Source organism: Scatophagus argus, chromosome 2 (assembly GCF_020382885.2).
Source record: "Scatophagus argus isolate fScaArg1 chromosome 2, fScaArg1.pri, whole genome shotgun sequence".
Taxonomy (NCBI): Eukaryota; Metazoa; Chordata; class Actinopteri; family Scatophagidae; genus Scatophagus; species Scatophagus argus.
Genome location: NC_058494.1, coordinates 21,460,819 through 21,483,253, shown reverse-complemented (window position 1 = coordinate 21,483,253; position 22,435 = coordinate 21,460,819). Strand labels below are relative to the sequence as shown.

The following is a 22,435-nucleotide window of genomic DNA, read 5'->3' as shown; positions in this document are numbered from 1 at the left end:
ACAGATGTGGCATCCTCAAGAACTGTGGAAGCTTTTACTCCTGATTGTTACTAATGAAACCGACATGCCAAGAGAAGACAGAAAAAAAAAACAGACTTTCTTTGTTGCTGAAAATGATTTCATTTCTTTTCAACATACGCAGTCAGCTGCAGCTGTTGTGTATTGATCACATATTCACTGTGGGTTTTTTTATTTTTTAAATTTGAGCATTAAGTGAAGGTATGTCCTCCTCATCACTGGCTTGTGCTCACTGAGTGCTGACTCAGGTCTCTTCTCACTATAAGTGGTCCCTGGGGGTGACAGGACATCAATACTGAACTGGAATCAGCAGCATGGATCTACAACTCGACTGTTAATTCTCTGCAGTGCAGCCCAGCAAAATGCAAGGAGAGACAGTTTGGTGTACAGGGATATATGACTGGAAGTGTGGCAGACACAATGAAAACCTTACAATGGCTACAACTAAATGAGTTCAACCCAAAGAGAAGCCTTCAGATTCTTTTATTCAAAAATAACGTACATTCAACTATCACAATATGAAAAAGAGTTAAGCAAGAAAATCTTAAGTCCCTTTGCTATGATACACTGCACAATAGGTACAGTCTGGTGTGTATAGCTGCATACAGGAACCGGAGATTTAAGTCTGTATTCACTGATTTTTCTGCCACTTGACAGCAGAAACAAGCTGGAAACACTTTCACTGTATCCACTGAAGTTAAAGCTGATATGGCTGACTAGCAAACTGCTATCCTGAAGATACAGAGCTACTTTTTCATTCACTTGGAGTCATGTTTCTGGTGAGTTTTGGGCCCTAAAATCAAAAACAATGAGCTGAAAAGGACTGCGAATTGCTGCAAACTGCAAGGACTGCAAATTTTCATTTTCATGTTCATGTTCAGTTTTAGCTTTTCACATCCCCCTCCTCAAAGGGCTGTGAGATGAGATCGAGTGATATTGGTGCCTGCAGGTTACAAACAGTGCCCTGAGCTTTGTCCTGTGATTTTGCTGGGACATTTTGTGTTGACACTGTGCTAAGAGCTGAGAGACAAGTGGCCTTTTCAGGGGGGAGATTACACCTTGATTGCGTGGAAGGCAGGCACAGCTTTGTGCCAGCACCTTAAGCTTTGGCTGCAACAGTCTGGCACTGCCAAAAAACCGAGCTTGTCAGTGAGAGGGAGCAGATGGGATTTAATACCTTCTTGTTTTTAAAAGGCATTTGGCTTGATGGAAATGTTTGAAATGTAATAGTTCATCATATAAAAATGGAATTTCTGAAAGTCAAGTGTGCTATAGCTGTCTGTCTCTCATCGTACTCCTCCAGGAGTGTCATGATGCTTCAGATAGCTTTTTATTGCAACTCACTGCATGATGTTTATGTACTGGTGAAATACCACCATCATCAGACATATCACAGTGTCTTTAATAAACCTAAAAGACAAAAAAGCAGATGAGACCAACACAAATAAAGCAAAAAGATTCTTTATTTTGACAGAGACTGAGCTCCTTCCAGCTGAAAAATAAATAATTAAATAAACACTCATGACATTTTTCTTCCCTGTAATAAGTTCATCCCCTCTTGGCTAAATACACAAATATTTCTCTGGGTCATGTGGTCAAAACTGATTTAGTGATTTAGTTCTCTTTTGATGTAGCAGAGCAGTGCTGTTACCAAAGAAGGAAAAGGGAGAAAGGGGTCACATTCCTCATCCTGAAATATTCTCAGCCTGGACAGATTGCTTTTCCCCAAATGACAGCAGAGCAATTTGCTGCTGTGCCATTATTCCCATTTCCTGTGAAAGATTTGTGCCAGAAATGTCCACACAACATGACACAACACACTGGAGGACTGGTACCCAAAATTCATTAGAAGTAATATCGTCTGATGCTCATCTTGTATAATGGAAGGGATAATAAATCAATACAGTGTGGTTTGTTCACTTAAATCCTTTAGTTTTTCTGAATGCACGTTCTTTTTCTCCAAATAGAAATTTTGCTACTGTTCAGCTCTCCTTGCAGAGCCTCAAAGGATGGAGATGGAGATATTTATGTTATTTTTTTAAACCGATACCATTATTTTTTGCACCATTGTGCGCACATTTATGCACCACCACTACTATTGTATGTTTGATCTGTTTTAACCTCCTCCTGTTGACTCCTAATGAATGTCCCTGCTCTCCCCTCTGCCAATGCAGGTTTGATAGGATTAATCGAGCCATTACTTAATTACAAGCCTGAGGAGAAGCTGAAAATCTATGAAGAGGATTTAAAGCTTTACCAGTAAATCAAGTACAGAATTCTGAAGCAGACCTTTTTATTTTTTTCATAAACGCTTTCCGCTAACAGGCTCATTACCAAGTAGATGATGGAAAGACTTGGTAATGCGGTGGATTCTGCCAGTTCTGTGTAAGCATCCCCAGCTGGATTCTCTCCTGCTGATAAGGAACATCACAGTAATTACTCAGGGTGAGAATGCGAACATGATGAACAACAGTATGTGCTGTTGTGAATCACAAACCTGTTGTTAAATCACTAAGTTGTGATGTTTGTTGATCTCTCTGCATGGCAAAGAAACTCAACTGTGCGCCTGTTCTACCATAGTTTTAACTTTGACATTCTAATGTGTCAAATCATCTACATGAAATGAGCAATTTTACAATTTTCATGACATTGTTTACATTTTGGTGTGTAAATAATAACATTAGCGATGGCTGAATTCCATTTAGCTGCATCAGTTTCAGTTACTGGGAGTTATTTTTGATGTTATGTTAGTGACACTTTTGGTTTCTTGTTTGTACACAGTGGCGTATATTTTATATCTAAACTGCTGATAAAATTGCACCACACCCACACATACACATTTACAATATTAGTAAAAGTGTGGGTGTGTTCCTTTAGATAGAATATCTAAGACCAAAGATAGCTTTGGCTTTTACTGTAACTGCATTTATAAATGTGGAAGTCTTGCTGTAATTTAACAGCAAAAAAATGTATAAGCTGCTTTTCTCAGTGCTACAATAGGAGTAGTAATGGTATGAAAAGATATAGCCAGTAATATATGACAAGATAGATCTGTTGAGATTGTCCCTATGGTGCCCTCTATAGGCTGGCTTCAGAACAACTTGAAACTCCATCTGTTTCACGGATGGAGCATATGCTTTGAAATAAAATGGCAAATGGACAAATTCAGCTAAGAACTGCTGCTAACACTTGGACATCTGAAGTGTGACATCAAGAACACAGCCTGTCCAAAAGTGTGAGGACACTCTGAATCAAACACAATACAGTGATGTCAAAGTTATTCCTGCATCATTTACTTGTGCTTTGGTTTATTTAGTGGTATCACCAGTTGGTTGTGCTTGGTTGTGTGAAGGAAAGGGTTGAATTATTTCATTCACAGTTCATTCTCAGCTCAACATTATTGTTGGCTGTAGACCAGAAATTGGGTAGTATCAGTCCAGTATCAACAGTTGGGCAGTTGATACAGGACTCAGTTGTTTAGTGGTACTTTCTAAACTCATTTTGTTTATTCAAACTCATTTAATAAAGGTCAACAATAATCAGACTTATTTCAAAATGTTAAAAGTATAAAGGTGGACTCCACTGAAGAACACCAGACTTGCAGTGTGTATTACACTCCATTGCACAAAAATTTTATGCTGATTCAAATCTGTAATTGTTAAGCATATAGCTTGTGGTATTGAAAATAAAGGAAGGTACATGTTGAGTGCACTGAGAAGGTGTGTATTGTCTCAACAACACCTGGTGGTGTGAACCTGACAGGTTGAAAGGCTGGCAGATGCACTGGTTGACTGTCAACACATTTTCTTTGAGATGAACTTACATCATTGTTTCCTGCTTACCGTTTGCCTCTGCACACACTCTCATTTCACTTCATCATCGTCTATTGCTTTCTTTTCCAAAGTTTCTTCCTTTACCAGATCTCACTGCCCGTCATTTAGGGTGACGCCTTTTCCGTGTTGTTTCACTCTCGCCTTCCCTCCTGCTCTTCTACTGAGCATTTCAGCGGACACCACATCAGCATCCAACAACATTCCATCAGCCTCAAGACCACTTACCAATTCACTTAGCAGTCACACAGGAGAGGCCTGGCTTACCAACATCAGTGAAGGGTATTGAGTTGGTTGAAGTGCAGAGTAATATAAGGAACGTGCTTCAAAGAGATTGTCTATCAGTAATTGTGTTTGGACGACACTCGTGGGAAACATGAAGAGGTGCGTTGCATAACCAGCATAAGCTGCCTTCGCTCCATGCCCTGATAAGGAAGAGCAGAGAGGTGCATGAGGTTATGAGCTCCGAGAGTCAGATTCGATGTTTCATTATAAGCATGTGGCAGTCATGGATCATATTCTGTGTAGGTACCACAATGATCACTGCACCGATATGATTAATAATCATATTGGGTGAAATTTTACACTCTGAAACTAAAAGAAGTTCATTGAGACAAGCCACTGTTTTTATTATCACATCAAAACAAATTAATCAGGTTGTCAATAATTTTGTTTTTCCTCTTTTTCCTTTTTTCCTCAAAGTAACCTCACTACTGCTCTTGGGGATATTCAAAAGTATGTGGTGAATGTTGTTAAAGATCAGGATGACAGTAAAATGTTTGTCTCCATTTTTTTTTCTACTAATTGAAGTTATTGCAATACAGATTACATTTTGAACTGAATTTTATTGGAATGTAAAAGTCCTCGGGTCTAAACACATCTGTGGTTTGTGTTTTACAGATTAAGTATTACCTAATGTAGCTTCACGCTTGAGGAAACGGTAACAGGGGAGAGCTGGGCAGAGAAAGAAGCACTCTGCTAGCCATAAAAGCACCCTCACATCCTGCTATTGTAATTACAGTGTTTGACTCATGTTCATTATCCATCTACAGTCTCTGCTGGTGTGAGTTGCCTCTGAAAGTTTGACACCTGCTGACTCTTCATCTGAAGGGAGAAAAACAGCAAAGCCTGCCTTTTTTTCTGTGCTATGCAGATGTGCTGAACATACAATAACGTCACTAATTTGAGAGTGTCAGCTCCATTCAGTGCGAGGAAAAGTGAAAACCTGGTTCACTTCAACCTGTTTTACTTTATTGTGTGTGTGTTTCATATGCGGTGGGTATTAGCTCTGCCAGTTTCTGTCTTTTTCATGCAAGACTCCAGATGACCATATTGTTTATAATTGTTGTATCTGCATTAATGTTATTTTTGCCACTCGACAGCAGAAAAACATCATGAAAAACATAATGCTCACATATTGTTGCCTTCTAAATCTGTGTATGTGGCCCAACCATGTTTTTGTTCATATGATAAGGTATATTTTTTCCCTCCTTTGTTCTGTTTTGGCTTCCAGCTACTTCTCAGAGAAATCTCTGTCTTTTTGCTTGCTGGCTGTTTCCATGTCTTCACCAGCTGGGTGCTGCCTTGGCTGCCTTAGTCTGTCTGCTTTTCTGCATTTGGTGCTGGGTATGTGGGTGTATTAGAGCCTTGACATGTATGAGGATGAAATCTGGCGGCAACACAACCAAAACAATGTGTTGGAAGAGGCCAAAAGACCCTGTAGCTCTCCCCTTCATTTGATCCATTGTTATTGTGGACAATATTGATTAGTGGAGCTTTAAAGATACAATGTCTGGCCAGAGCAAAGGTAAAGCATGTCAACAATATTAACACCAGCTCTGTAGATTATTAAACCTGCTAAGTCAGCAAATTAATTTGCAAGGTCTGTTACAATATTGAAAAAATATGAATGTGTAAGAAAACTAATTCACTCCCTCCCTCCCTTCTCTGCCTTTGGTTTCTCTGTTTCGGGGGTTTTCAGGGGTTACATATTGAACATTTTACAGAAGTTAATACATCATTTATTGTATGAAATGGATGGTTCATGAGTCTGTTGCAGAACCTTAAGTTAATTCTGGTGAAAAGATAAAAATAATAATAATAATAATAACCACACCAGTAGGATCGCTGCCCTACATTTCATCTATATATGTACTTCAGTGGTGCTACTGTTGTCAGCTCCAGATGTTACAGACATTAACATCCAATTAAATTAACCAGTATAATGTTCGTTAGTTAGTTATCTGCAACTGTGACACAGTCTAATCTTTGGTTGTAAGGATTCATTCAAGTCATAATATGCATTGTCATGCAGTGAAGATTCCCATGAGGTAATTGTGTCTAGACAGGAAGACAAATGATGATGTCAGCTTGTGTAAGCTACAATTTAGCCTTTGACTCTTATCTTGCGTTTCTGTTCCTCTATGTCCTTCACTGTGTCATTTATTATTCTGTTATCCTTCATCTTCTCTCTTCCACCATTTTTCTAAGTTATGTTAAGTCAGCTTCTCATCAGGAACCAATCATAACGCTGCAGTGTCAGCTTTTATATACAAAATGAATAGCCATGAATGACACTGGAATTTTCACCGGACAGTGTTGACTTTTCTCGATTGATGTAGCATAGCAGGAAGACACAAGACAGGGTGAATGTTGGGTTAGATGAAGTGTAATTTGTATTTTGTTTGAATGATGGTTGATTGACAGTATACAACATTTTGCTCTCTTCACTCTGTCATGGTACGATGGGGAACTGACCCTGTTAAAAATGCAGCAGCCATGCTTAATTGTGATAGATGTCTGACTAATGAAGTTAAAAGGAGTCTAATCAGAATATGTAACAATACTATTAACATGAAAATACGAACCTACAGCAATGAACTTTACCTTCAAGGATGAACTTGCACCTTCTGACAGCCAATCAGAGAAACGATGCAGGACCTCATCCTGCACATTTGATTAGGCATTTCACCTGGTCAGCTCTTAAACATCAAAGCAAGTCTGGAATGTAAGTGGAAGTGGCACGATGTCACCGCCAGGCAATGTCCTCATGCGGTCATATGCCATCCACTCATTCAGCACCACTCTGCTACTTCAACATTGGCCAGACCAGTGAACCTCGGTATCAGCTATTCCAAATGTGGATCTCTTTGGAAAGCAAGAGTGGAAAGATGTGAGACAGTGCCACTGCTCAGATAAAAGAGTTATTTCCTCACAAGATCCATGCGCCAGCCCTTTCTCCTTTATTGTGGGCTATTCTAAGAGAGGCCATGAGGGTGTGGTGGTAGCGTATGGTTGGGCTTGGACGTTAGATAATTGCAGACGCGATGGGGACGAGGAGAGTTAGCTGCAGCCATGAAAGCGTGACACGTGGTCGATGATGTCACGTCCTCTAAGATAAGGTTCATGTTGCCATCCTAAAAGGGAAATACTATTATGGGAAGCATTATTATACATTTGCACTTGGATGGAGGTCTGGCACAGATCCCAGTACTTGCGTGGATTGTATTGTAGTGGGTTTTTAGACCGCGGTCAGCTTCAGCATATCTTCTGTCCAAATCCAGCCTTTGGTCTGCACTCACGTCAACACTTGACTCCACTAGATGAATGTTGCACAGTGGTGGCACCTCTGCTACCTCTGCTTAAAGCCTATTCTTGGCTCTCAGACAGGGTGGGAAAAGATTCCCGTGACTATATGCAGTGACACAGTTCAGAAGGCCTGACTGGCCTGGCTGTCTGTTCAGCCATGGCAGCAGCATAGCTCTATGGACGGCAATGCAGGATTGGCGATTTGATTCATTGGTCAGTCCAACACCTTGGTCCAGACTGGAATAGCTAGCTAGTAGATGGTTTACCATTATATTTCATAGATATAATAAATAAACATTCATGGCCCACAGAGGACGAAATCTACTGACTTTTTTGGCAACGTGTCTCAACAACAAAAACATACTCATGACTCCCTTAATGATGATTACTAATATTTTAGTAATCCCTTAACTTTAGAAATAGCACCACCATCAGGTCAAAATTTTATTTTAGGCCATACATACTTGTTATGTACATGCAAAATTAAAATTAATGACAGCTTGTGCAGTATTGTGCGTTTTCTCATAATTAGTAAACTAGCACATAAAAACATGAGTGAACATACAGCAGTGAGCCTGCTAATCAATCAGATAATATAACTGCTGATCATCTTCACGCTAGCATCGTCAATTGCTGATGATAGCATTTAGCTCGAAGCACTGCAGTGCCTAAGTACAGCCTCACAGAGCCACTAGCGATGCTGGGTATCCTTCTCCACAGCCCAATTATACATAACCACTGTTGCACGCATAAAATGGAAGAAAAAAGATTTGAACTGTAAAAATTACACAGATACACATATGTAGTGCAGAACTTTGGCTGTTACATGGAGTATGTACACATATGTGAGGAGGACGAATAAAAAATGAGCCTGAAAGGCCTCCTGTGTAGGTACATCATTAGTCTTGTTCCATTATGTGCTGGTATGTCCTAAGCTATGCTCTTAGTACGTCTGCACCTATATCACCAACGGACCACTGCATACCAGACATAATGTACCATCATCATCCTCCCTGCCCTGCTAAAGGTATGTGGATAGCATGCCACCTATAAAAAGGCACCCACTTGACAACAATAAGATTCATAAAGGGTTGTCTATACTGTGTATAAGAGCTGGTGATAAAAGACTAAACACACGCATGCGTACGTGCACACACAACTCACAGATGTGGTCTGGTTGACACTTCTGAAAGGTCAGCTATCAATACCGGTCTAAATTTGTACACCATCAGTGTTGACAGAAGAAAAGGGCTCTTTCTGCATGTGTTAACAACAAAATAGCACTGCAGCTTTTAAACTGCTGATTAGTTATTTTGTTACTGACTTAAGGTGTTATTTATATCTAAGATGACGTGTTAATGAACCTCATCAAGAAGATTGTTCCATCGAAACATGGTCAGTAAGATTCTCTATACTCAAACAACTGGCAGGAAAACCAATTAGAATAATTAGAGTGAAGATTTTCATTTTATATAAACATGCAATGAGGTAATCTACAAGTTAAAAGCAGTGTGTCCTTTTTTTTTTCTTAACTGAAACAACGGCATTTTAATTTGATTAAAATACTGCTGGTTTCATTATTAGGATAAACATAAAGCAGCGCAAGTTTGGCTGCTGTTTAGCTGCTGACATGAGCTGTAGCATCACAAAGCTATTACACCACAGAGCTAAACTGAACACACAGCAGAAGTGACGGATTTACATACGAATGGATGCATTCACGAAGCGTCATTTTCAAAAAGTGAAAGAGTCATTTCTTTTGGTTTGTGTGTCAACTTACTAGACCGTTTCTAACAGCCCTCTCAAGGTTTTACGAATTCATGAGCAGTGGGGCTTTTTCACTCCATATCTGTAGATCCATGTCTCTGATGCTGCACTGAGACTTCACAGTTTAAAGATAAATGAATTGAAAGATTTTGTTCTATAAACCAGAATGGACACGGAGGCCTTGCCACTTTTCTGTTATTTCCTTTAAAACCAAACCAAAACAATGTGATTAACGTGTAAAGGCCACGTTTGCTGCCACAGTCACAGGATACCTACTGTTGACCATAAAGGCTACAATCCATTCTGTAAATAATTTAACAGGTTGGTGTGTGTGTTTGTGAAAAACAGAGAGTGTGACCGACGTGGGGGGGAGGAATTCCACAGTTAAGCCATCAAAAATCAGGACATGGTCCAGATGCTTTGCTTAATGAGAACAGAGTTGAAATAAATACAGTTTTGTTAGAGTGCAACACTTGAAGACTTGAAGAGACAAAGCCATAATTCAGTGTCTGACGTTTACCAAGCAATGACAGAGGGCCTCACGGCAAAAAAATGTCACTTTCGATTTAAACAGCTGTGTGTTAAAACCAACACCATGCAAGTGCTGATATCCATCCACACCAATCAGAGCTTAGCACTTTCACATCATTACAGGATTTTGCTTAGAGGTTGGAGAAGCGGCTTGTGATCGGAGGGTCACCGGTTCGATTCCCCCACCGGACGGGCAGGAAAAATTTGGGTGTGGTGGAGTGATTAATGGGAAAAATGCTCCCCCCTCCATTAGCCGGCTGATGTGCCCTTGAGCAAGGCACTTAACCCCCCCCAATATGCTCCCTGGGCGCTTGATGCTGCCCACTGCTCCTGTGTGTGTTTCACTGCATGTGATTTGCCGGGTGTTGCATGTGTGTGTTCAACTAAGGATGGGTCAAATGCAGAAGACGAATTCAGTGTGTGTATGTAAAAATATATATACTGTCAATAAAGCTGATTCTTCTTCTTCTTCTTCTTCAAAATCATGTCAGCTCTCTGTCGACGACTGAAACATCACGCGCGCCTTGTTAACGCTGAAACATTCCCTGTGTATAGTAGATACATCACAGTGATTAATGAATGGCAGAAGCTAGCGAAAGAAACTCATTTCTCCAAAATGCCTCCTGTCACAGGAAGTGTAGGCCACCAGAATTTGTAATCCTGTCCACTAAATAGTACACACCATGAAATAAATTACAACAAAGGATCCTTTTTGATAGATTGTCTCAGCAGAAATCTAGGACGCCAAACAATAATAGTTGTATAAATGCCCTTGTTTAACATACTTTCTGCACTGCTCCATTCATCATTAACTTGCACTTCTGCAGTGTATTAATGGAATAATGAAAACCTTCTTTTGCAGTTCTTTTCTATAATTTGCAACTCCATCCTTCAAACACAATTTCAGCCTACCTCAAACGATCCAGTAGCACAATTCTACAAGGAGGTCACGCTATAACTTACTTGTGATTTATTTACAGTATAGCTCAACATGAAATAAGTATGATGACAGCTTGATATGCTGCCAGGGAAACACACAGACGCAAACGTCGGCACAGCTCTGGCTCTAAAGCCTTGCTGTATTATCCTCATGTTCTAACCATTAAGACACACGCTTGTAGCTTGTTGTAAACTTACCTCATCGCTGAGGTAAGTCTTTTGTGTGTTTCTGATGCAGATAGGAAAGATAAAGTGGCACTTTCCGGTTAGCACTGAGCTGTACACACACTGGCCCCTGTGTGTCCTCTGCGTGCAATGATTGAACCGCGGCCGTTGCCATGGCTACACGCAGACCCAATCAGAAGAAGCTCGCGGGGTAGACTGTTGCTGAATGAAAATAACAGAGGCCATTTTGCGCACGAAGCCACGGCATCATTCAATAATAATACAAACGGAAACGGGAGGCAGGTTCAGGCCATTTCTGGACAGACGCGAGTGCTTAAGAGCCGGCAGAGTGTTGTGGGACCGCGGTGCGACTGGCGCTTCAAGTTTGAAAAAAAAAGGAAAGGCATGCGGTAACTAATTGTGCCGCCGCGTCGCTGTTTCGTGGAGGTTTGTGTGGTGAGGGAAGGCGGACAGCACGGCTTGAGCCGCACCGCATTGCTACCCGAGCTCCGGTGACCCCCGAGAGAGGGAGTTGCCTTTAGTTAGCTGACCGGCAACATCCATGCGCGTCGAAAAGCAGGTGTACGGTTTCATCACTCGGCCACCGCACTAGCTTCCGAGCTGCTGTAAGCTCGCCCTGGTTGCGTGCTTGTACTTCGGCGCTTGTTTGAGAGATGACTTTTCACATGGAAGAGGCTGGTTACCTGACGATGTGTCGCGGAATTAGTCGACTGAGGCGGCAGTCGGTTTGAGGTAAGGTAGCTACACACAGTATGAGCAGTGTTGTTTTTAACGGCCTGATGTCTTTTCCTTCCGCGCCGATTTAAGGCAGCTGCAGCGGTCCTGGCGGAGAGCTGAATTTCGTGCTGTTTGACGCTATTTTTGAGTGTTTTAAGAGCTGTGCAAGCAGCAATGACCCTGCAGTTGTAATCGGCGTGACCAGGGCAAATGAATCAGCTCATCCGGGATGCGGTAAGGTCGCCACTTTGTGCATTCCAGTGGATTGCTGTTTCCAGTGCTTTAAAGGAAGATGCGGTCAGGGCTTGGAAGAATGCTAAATACTCAAACCACGAGCTTTTTAGCTGTGGAAAAAATATTGTTTAACACTAGTAACAGCCTAAAGACCGACGAGAGACAGCAAGCAGAATGCTTGATATTAATAAGCACGAATTTGGATCTCCATGATTAACCTACATCCGAATAATCTCTATTGTCAGCTTGAACGTCTACAGTGCAGTACAGTATTTTATGTGTAATAATACACTATGGTTAGTTTTATTTCATTATGCGGGTTTGTCTTCCCTAATTCTTAGGTGATTAGAGAAAATGGGACCCTGGGTTTTGTATTATACCCTATGGAGTTACTTATTTTGTAATAGCAACACTAACCCACCTATGCATTTCACACACCTCATGAGGATGGTGTGATCTGAAGGCCTATGTTTCACATGGGCACTGTGAAGTCAATATTGAGGAAGAGTTTCATCATTTCTTCTCGACTGTATGTTTATTGCATTCACCTGCTATTAAAGTTCCTCATCAGTCCTGAGCGCAATTGCAGAAGTGTATTTTATGCCGTATTTTAAGACTAATCTGTGGCTGAATTGTCCATGTCATATCCTAAATATGACCAAAAGCTGTAACGAATGGTCACCCAATGTGTTTTCTTCTTGCTATCAGCTAACTGGTATAAAGGGATGATGTAATGAGGAAAAAAAGCGACAAACGGTATCTGTAAGCCCCATTTGAATGCTGAGCGAACAGGGAGAGTGGGAGGTGTCCAGGATGCACAAAGTGTAACACTATCACTCCGGGAACCACATACCGCTCCCGCTGTGGCCTACCTGGCCTGTGTGTGTGTGTAGGCTTAACTGGACACTGGACAGCATCTTTGATGTAGTGTCTTATGTTTTTCCTATGATGGCATACTTGTGTCTCGGGGAGAGGAAGCAGCACAGCAGGATGCAATATGATGAGCAACAGTTGGCTGCTATATGTCTCATGTGGAGCTGTTGCACCAATAAACAGCCTCTCACAGAGGCTTAAATATACACACTTAATGAGCGACCATAGCATTTTGACTTGATTGATGAGCCAGAAAGTATGTCTCTGTTAATGTTAACTCGGCTGCACCTGCCAGTTTAGAGTTACTGATAGAGACTGTGTGTGTGTGTGTGTGTGTGTGTGTGTGTGTGTGTGTGTGCACATGCATCTCTGAGTGAAAGAGGCAGAGGGAGAGAGAGAGAGAGGAGGAAAGGGGATCGAGGCAGGCCATCAGGGGAATAGGAGAATGTGATACATTTTCTCCTGGTACAGAATGTAACAGGGGGTTACTCCCAAAGTTCACTTTCTTTCTCTCTCTCTCTCTGCCACTCACTCTTAATCTCTCTATCTCACACAGACACTCCTTTTTATTCTCCTTTGTTTATTTCCTTGTTTTGGTGCCTTCTGTTTTCTCATTGTCCCTCTGGTGTGTTTTCCTCCTTAATCTACCCCTCTCTCAGCCCCCACCCTTCAGAAGCTGATGTCATGCCTCAAGTGATGTGTGAAAAGCTCGTCTAATTCTTAGTCTCACCGATAATAGGGGCCGCCTGCAGGCCATGCTTGGTCCCTGGGCTTTCTCATTGACTGAACTGTTTGATGATGGGGACTTTTTACCCGAACTGCTCAACCAGTTTCTTTCTTCTTTTTTTTTTTTTCATTTATAAAAATATGAGTTTTTGTCAGCATTAGAGATCGGTTTGAATGACTGTTGATTCCGGGTCAGTTTGAGCCAGGGATGCCGCAATAATGTCGAATAAATCTATTAATTAATTAAGCATGAATATAACTATTACATCTATAATTTTATCTTGCTTTTTGCTACTGTTTTAATTACAGTTATTGGCGGTGAACACAAGGAAAAACACCTCATGTGCCCACTGTAGACAGTGACACAGTGACATACTGGTGTATACAGCACTAGAACATTTAGTAGTTTGATATCGTGACACTCAGAAATATGGTGATATATTTATTAAAAAATAGACTTACATGTGCATCTTTCCTTAGACCTGTCCATCCCATCCTGTATTTATTTGTCCCGGCATGTATAGTATTTCTGTCCATTGAATCACAAGTTTATAACAGCAGTCAGAGGTCGTAAAACCTTTGTAGATTACGATAGGCAGACTTGAAATTTGTCACAGGTTGCTTCTGTTTTCTTAATTTCTATCAAAATATTGTATTAACTGCATCAGCACAAAACGCGATGTGTTCCTGCTCCAGCGTCTGCACCGTCTCTGCTGAACAATGTATTTGTGAATATATTTTTCCTTTTATGATCTGCTCCTGGCTTTAAGTGTTTTCCAGTAAGTGACTCTTACTAATGTGTACATGCAGAGCTCCTCTGCTTTTTATAACCTGCCACTTTCTTAACTGGGAATGGCAGGGCCTTACAGAAGCTGATAATGAATTAGGTGTTGAAACTGTACGGGTGAGACCATGTCGACGCGGCCACTGTCGTCCAGAGTGGCTCGTAGGTCAAAATGTCTGTGTGTTTGAGTGTGAGTGTGTGTCAGTCTCTATAAAAATAGTTTGCTCTGGTACTTTAATTATATCATTCCCAAGCTGCTGCTGCTGTGTCATGTTAGTTTTAATTGTTTTAATTGTAAACCATTCCTTCACATGCTAAACCTGATAGGAGATGCTTATCAAAGTCACAGTTTCGTTTTAATTCATCAGGGATGTGATCAAGATCTGCAAGCTTCCATCCAATGTCAGAAGCTTTTCGGTACTGCTGATGTTGAGATATTGGTGGAGGTCTTGTCGGTCATCTTTTCTAAAGCATTATGTATATTAATGGATAATTTCAGAAATAAACAGATAATGATTTTAATGGAGAACTAAACTCAGGTGCTTTTGCTTCCCAGAACTTTATTGGTCTCCTGATACTGGCCCTGAGGTTACATCATTAACACTGTTGTCAGTTGTCAGCTTTTCACCATACCTCCTTGATCCTTGGCACGTGACCAGAAATTTCTGGGTGCCAGCTGCTGTTTGATCACGTCTGCTAACACACCAATCACGGTAGACGGCTGCGGAAACCCTAAGGTCTGAAGTTTGTTGTGTGTGGGGGTTACAGGAGTGCTGCTTCTCATTGGGGCCAACCGTACCCGTGTAGACGGGGTTTTTACATTACCACTTCATCATTCGCACGATGACAGCAGACACAGATAGTGCTGATCCGGGACAACTAAGTCTAGCCATGTTTGATTTAAAGGTTGGCAACATGTTGACAGTTGGCTGAGCTTGTTCATGAGTTTCATGTTTTACCTTTGTGGATTTATATGCTTAAAGTACTTGCTGTTGACCCGTTTAACGTTTGATGCAGATGTAGACCTACACGAACGGTTGATTTATTTTTGTCATTTTAAAGAAGACTGCCGACTGAGATGATGCCATAGTTAGAAGCCTGGTTGTTTTGACTATCTCATGGAACACAGTTGATGTAATTAGTTTAGAATAACGTCACAGTTGAAAGACCAGCGTGATGTTAACCAACCAAAACAGCAAAATTAAGCATCTTAATGACAGAGAAGTGGAGATTCAATAAGGTGGTTGTCTGTGTCACAATATGACACCTCTGGATGATGCGTGGGGTCTTTTACCTACCTAAATTTAAGAATTGAGTATTGACTATGATATGATCCAAAGCGTGATTTTCCTCATCCGTGTTCCCAACAACAAGTTAATGGATTTCCTTTGTAGTGACTGCAGTCCTCTTCCTGAACCCTCCTACCCTGTAATTTGTTAGTTGCTGATTTTTCTGCCTGTTTTGTTTATTGTCAGGTATGGGTGTGAAGGGAAGTGGTCCAAAAAAGCTAACTGCACAGTAGCTGCCTGGCTGGTTTTAGGTATCCAGGCTCTAAATACGAGATGCTAATAGCAGTAGTTACATCATCATTCTGGGAATAGCAGGGAGTCTGGGGTCTAGAGGTCTTTCTGGCTGACCTCTCTGCTGTGTATATTCAGCCCGTGTGTGTCTGTGTGTGGTCATTTCCAAAAATACACATTCCCATATGGATTACACAGCAGTAATAATATTAATGACACAGGTGAATGCACAGGCAATATACATTTTCAGATATGACGCTGACTGCACATGTTTTATTCGTAATAAAAAAGAAAAGGGGTCAGTGCTTCAGCATGTACATTTGCACATCTCTGAGCCGCCCTTCTTCACAGTCAATCAAAGTGTCAGCAACAGAGAGTCAAAGAGAATCTCGTGTGAGAACAGTTTGACACCCCTGTCAGTTTCTGTGTAGAGGAGCCCACTTTACATAGCCCCACGCTGACGACATTGGCTACTGTGTGACATTAAAGCCTGGCAGGAGAGATGTGCATGTGGAGTCTCTCATACACCCCTCTCTGTCTGCTCACCTCTGCTGCCATCCTAACCCAAGTTCATTTTATTATCCATAACTTGCTGTAGCTATACCTACAGTACCTTTTGCCTATATTATTCTGTTGAATTGTGTTATGTGACTTTTGTTGTTCTTGTTGTTGTTGTACAGTATTTGAATGTCTGTATAGATATAGTGGGTCTTTGCGTGCATGATGTGTGGTATGCATGCATGCAAACATGTGTGCGTGTGGTAAAATAGAGATAGTCAGGCCTGTCACTTAGCCCCCACCCATGTACACTGGGGGGTAACTTTCCAGTCTCATAGACGAGCATGCCAGAGTCTGAAAATAGCCGTATCTGATCACTGCTTCACCCAAACAGGGAACTCTCTTTCTCTGTCACTCCCTCTCTTTGGCTCTCTAACTTTCTCCTTGTTCTGTTGTCCCTGTGTGTCCTAGGCATTAACGGGATAAGATCTGGGAATAAAGCTTTACCGGGAGGAGAGACTTATCCTGAGCAGACGGAAGAGGAAGGAACAACAACATCAGAATATTGGAAGAGGAAGAGGAAGGAAAAGAAACTTAGGCTCACCTGTACCTGACTCTTTTTACCAAGTCTCCAGTCTTTTGGTTTTATGACGGTAAGAGTTAAATTTCTCTGCTTGATGGACTGTTGCACCTGCACTCTGCTGGTTGAGAGGTTAGGCTTTTAGGGTTGAATGGGTTAAATGTCAGAAAAGATCATCAGACCGCAGGGTCACGTTTCATTCGCAAATAATGGTCTCATGTGCCTTTTCATGCTCAAACGCATGAGAACTTTGGGTATTATGAATTAACAAATACAGGTTCAATTTACCTTGCTAATTCATAAGAAAGAATTGTTAGAATGTTTCAACATATCGATGTATGACTTACATATATTTGTGTTTTGAAAATCAACTTTAATGTCACTTTTCAATGTTTACTCATTTGTGAAGAGTGTTACTTGGTATGAACACGCTGATGCTTTAAAGGGACATTAAAAGAGATGCGAATAGATTTTACAAGCCAAACACCAAAAGGGAGTTGTATTTATCTGTCCTGCCAAAACCCACAATTATAGACCGAGAGTAGAATTTTTGTCTTTTGTGTCAGTGGACAGGGGAAATAGTGTCAAATAAAACGGTGGCTGCTACCACGGTCACCTCTGAAATAGCACCGTAAAATAACTTGGATTATAGTTTTGTGAATTGAAGTTTTCTACATAACCCTAGAAGACATGTTGAGACTTGAGGAGGAAAAAGTAATGTTTGTTACTCTTAAATTGAAAAGGTAAAGTTGAAATTAATTTTATGTGAGGCAGAAATTCACCTGTTCAACTTAATCTTTTTGTATTTTAATAGACTAAATGTAGAGAAAAGTTGTTGTTTTTTTTTCACTGAGCAAAATTTGCCCCTTTCCTTCCCATAATTTTGACCCAGAATCTCATTTTCCTCCATGTGTTCCTTTCTACACCATCTCTTGTTACACACTTTTTCATGGTTTCCTCTTTCCCACTAAACAAAGGCCATGCACCAATCCCTCCATTAGGCTGGTCTCAGAGGTGTTGTGGAATGTCACCTTGACCCCTTGGGTGCACAGTGAGGGGTGGTTCCCAGCCTCGGTTCGTAGAACAAGTGATCTCGATTCCCTTTCTCCCCAACCTGACATGTAAACATCACAGAGCACCCCATATTTTTCATGGTAGATGTGACTGTACTGATACATAAATGATTCAGTCTGTTCCCTCTAAAACTTGTTTGGGACTGGTGGTTTGATGGATCTGTATCACCTGTGATTTGGGTGTTCCTCTGTCCGAGGGAGGGACCACAATAAGTCGTTTTTGAACATAGATTTATGTGTTTATATGACTAAGTTTCTCATTCTTTTCCAATACTGTGCGTTTGTGTAAAAGCTGATGTCCGAAAGAACAAAGACATTCAAAAGTTGCCTTAACAGAATAACAGCAAACACAAGGCTCTCGAATTACAGTCTCATGTGAATGTGTGGTCCTCTCTCTTTCTCTGTCTGACATGCAAAATCCCTTTTTCCTCAGTGTCATTAGTTGTGGTATTTTTCATTCCCATTAACATCAAGAAAACTTTGTAAGAGGAGGTTTTTGTAGCTAATTGCGGTGTTGTTCAATAGCCATCATGGAAAATGGAAGCTGAAGCCAAAATCAATAGGGCTGTTGAGGATAGTCTGGAAGTGTATGAGACCTACATTTGAGCCCACACATTAAATCTCATATTTTTGAGTGTTATGCATATTGAGTGTGATAAACAGATAAAAGTAAACCTCTCTGAAATAATTCATGTTGCATATGCAGTTGTGATAGTGAATTTCATCACCCGGTTAACCACCTGGTGACTTTTAGGAATTGTGAATGTGAAATGCTAATGTTTCCTCGTGCCTCGCACCCAGAGTACATAAAGATTCCTCAGATGGATTTTCTCAATCATCCAGACCACCTTAGAGGGTAAAGGGTCTTAACTAATGGCAGTAAATATAGCACCCCTGCTAATCAAGTTCCTCTTATCTTCATGCTCGACACTTAACACTGGTACCTGGGGAATCCAGACTATGTAGGGGGAATGTAATCTTAGCCGCAGCTGATATCCTGTTCTGCTTTCGCGTACGCCTTGTGTCAAACGACAGACTATTTTCAAAATATTTTGTTTTTCATTATATTTTGAAAGTACTGTAAAAGAATAGCATACAAAGTCTCAACCAAACAAACTTCAAAGTTTAATTTTCAGCCAATTTTCTCTGTTAGGTATCAAATCTCTTGTTGTACTGGAGCCGCTCATTTTTCTTTCCTGTTGAGATGTCATGATCCACAAGGCTTCTTTGCTGTCATGTTGTATTTTGCACAGATCCAACTTCCCCGCAGGAGTGACTCATAATAACTAGTGTTTACAAAGAATTTAGTTGAAGTGCACAGAGAGACCATTTTTTCAGGATTTATTTCTTTGTCACTATTTGATCATGCACCCTCATTCTCTCATCAGAAGTGTTTACTATCCTACTGTTTGAATGAGCAGTTTTCTGGACTCTCTATGATGTGTTTCAATACATTTTAGGTGGACCTCTTAATTATCACATAGTGCCCCATCTGGTCATCATTTTAGGTCTTATAATTTGGTAGTACTTTGGATTTAAATTAGTACAAGAAAAGAGACTACAATTGAATTTAATTTTCCTGTCATGTTTGACTGCCTTATACTGCAGGGCATTTAAATAAGCATTTGTCAATCATCAATATTCTTTAGTATAAAGGTCATATTTGAAGCCCCTTTGCTGCCTTTCACAGTTTGAGTTTGACCTGTCTATATATGGTACATGTCTTAGAGCTTCTCTACATACATGCATGAGGTGGAAATATAATCATCACCGTAGCATTTTAAGTAATGGCTTCTATCCACACTGTTTTTTGAGAATAAGAAAATGTAACATGAAGTGGTTTGTCTTCAGCTGGTAGAACTCAAGTTTAAACATCGCATTTTCAACGGACAGCGTTTGAGATACCGAGGTGACCAACAGTTGTTCTCCCTTCACTCAAACATTTGAATAAGCTGAAACCATAACTGGGGCCCAGCTATAGCCCAAAGTCAAAATGGCGGGTCAGGAACAGCTCAAGCTTCATCTTGGTAATTGCTTTGGCGTTCATCACCGTGTAACATTGTCTCTCCATTTGTGCCTCCTATCATTTCATTGTAACTCTGCTTCTGTGTTTATATTAGCTTGTTGTGTTTGTCTCACTTCCGTAGTGTTGTGATTGCCAGCCTTTGTTGCAGACTTCTATATGTAGTGTACATATCTTGGAGAAGAGATGAAACAGTTGCAGCGTTGTTTACTGAGGATGCTGTGTCCCCAGACGCCTTTAGTCTGACAGCTTACATAATACTACATGCTAATATCGGCTTCTTTTGATTTTCACTAGTGTTTGCTTCCTCAAACTTATTCCTTTATGTAACCTCTCATTCTCTCTGTGATCTGTATTTTTTCTATGTTAATTTATGTCTATACTACTGTTGTTTTTTTTAATAATCCCTCTCTTTTTCTCTGTGTATTAGTATACACTAAATGTATCTTTAGTTCTGTATGATAAGATAACAAAACCATGAACTGTCACATCCAATTCATTCCTCCAAGTCCCCCCATAGCCCCGACTCACAGTGCCTGGGCTTGTGTTGCATAATTGCATTAGGGCTCTCAGGCCAGTGGCTCTGCTCGTTAGTGGGGTTGTGATGCAATCTGCAGAACACACGGGCCTCTGTTGTTTGCAGTATGGGCAGTGAGTGGGCACGCAGGGTCAGTGTATTGACCTTCCCTGTCCATTCATACTGCCAGAGGGGGGTCTGCTAATGACTGGCAAGGTTGAACAAACAAGGCTGATAACAGAAACTTTGTTGGAAGGGGTTGTTGTTCAACTAGTGGCAGTAATGTGGTGGCAGAATGTGGTGCTGCTGATAAAGTATTTCTTATAAAATAGCCTGCATGTTACAATAAGCAGCTTTGTATTTGTGTGAAAGAGAAGTTTAAAACAGTGCTTTACACTCATTTGAGCTGAGCTGTTGTTTCTGCACAGTTTTCGGTAAGGCATTAACAACCCGATGTGTATAGTATTTATTTTTATTTAAACCATGGACTGGCTAAATATTGACTGTTTTTCTGAGGGGAGAGGAAAGTGTGGCCTAAACTGTTCTCAGATACCTGTCCAAAACACCAATGAGTGTGCTAACGTTCTTGTTGAACATTTTTGGCAAATGACCTGGGTGCATTTTGATGATAAACGTCATATCACATTCTCAAATTAATTTTGATTTCGGTGTTTCGGTGGTAGAAGGTTTTTTGCAGACTCTAGAAAGACTGTGATGAATTTTAAACTTTGATGTGAGTATAAGAAATTATACTTGATACATCTTCTGATATGACATCTAAAAGAAAATTAACACCCTGCATGCAGTGCTACCATAGTGACAAACTTTGTACTGTGTACAATAGCACTGAATTATGTACTGTTAAAATGTTTACTTGTTTTCCTTGTTTGCGTGATGAACTCTTGCAGTACTAGAAATACTTGTCTGCTTAAAACACAATAAGTATTTCTTTATAGCAAGACTCTTATTTTGATTCCCAAGCTTTTCAGTTTTTTTTTCTTACCACAACCCTGCAGTCCCCACATTTTTACCACAAAAATGCACAACTAAAATAACTTGGCTCCAATTCAGTAATCAAGGAATGAAGCAATTCTAAATTCTGCCTTTTTTGGAGGGGCGACTCTGGCTGTCAGTTGGGTTTCAGGCTATCCAGATCACGACTGGGTTTTTGTTGGGTCTCGAGGGAATTTTGTTGTCTGTCTTAAAGCAAGATTAGCACTGCAGTTATCAAACTCTTGAGTCCAGGCTTTTAACTAATGTTCACTTAAGACCATCATTGCAGATAATACATTGAGCTTCTCATTAATCCCCTCAGAATACTGCACCGTTACACCACCACTGTGCATTAATATTCCTGCCAGAATATGTATACATGTATTTTTTATCTTATTAAGCTTTCAACAGCTTGTACATAGAACAGCTGAACAGAAAATATCTAACTGATGACTTTTTGGTCGGGTCTTTAAATAGATTTGCTAAGGAGCTTAATCTGTTGACATCCTGTGAGTATGTCTCAGTCTGAGTGACCACTTCAGGGTCAGGACCCTTGAGGCCATAGTCGGCTTATCTCCAATGGCTGTTCACTCTCTCCTTCTCTCTCTCTCTCTCTCTCTCTCTCTCACACACACACACACACACACACACACACACACACACACACACACACACACACACACACAGGCCTTTTAAAGCTCAGTCAAAATGCCATTCTGAAGTTGGACAAATTAAATTGAAATACTGCATTTTGAAATAAAATTAGTTACAGCTAAAAAGATATTAATGGTGATTTAAAATAAAACTTTGCTGCTATACTGAAAGTTATATTTAAGTTTTGATAAGTTATCGTTTTAATTGGTTTAATTATTTTGCTATTTATTTGGTTATCTGTGTAATCATTGATATATTTTGCCGTATTCATGGATAAGATGTTTATTTTTTTTTTCCCATGGTGAATTGTTTCAGGCAATTTCAGGATTATAGGCATGTGAACAGTGGAACAAGGTGACATAAAAAATATTTATAAAGTAAGTA

The 22,435-nt window shown here is 40.5% G+C and overlaps 1 protein-coding gene across 11 annotated transcripts in view; it reads left to right on the top strand.

Annotated features, from left to right (window-relative positions):
• Positions 1-10,925: 10,925 nt before the first annotated feature.
• Positions 10,926-22,435, top strand: part of LOC124074964 (sorbin and SH3 domain-containing protein 2-like) — a 45,659-nt gene continuing 34,149 nt past the window's right edge. For 3 of the 11 annotated variants that reach the window (XM_046418355.1, XM_046418346.1, XM_046418328.1), the window contains exons 1-2: positions 10,927-11,591; positions 16,683-16,864. The gene's annotated coding sequence lies outside the window, so the exon portion shown is untranslated. Of the gene's footprint in view, positions 11,592-16,682; positions 16,865-22,435 lie in introns of all 11 variants that reach the window. The other 8 variants (XM_046418362.1, XM_046418339.1, XM_046418370.1 and 5 more) reach the window with 8 other exon arrangements.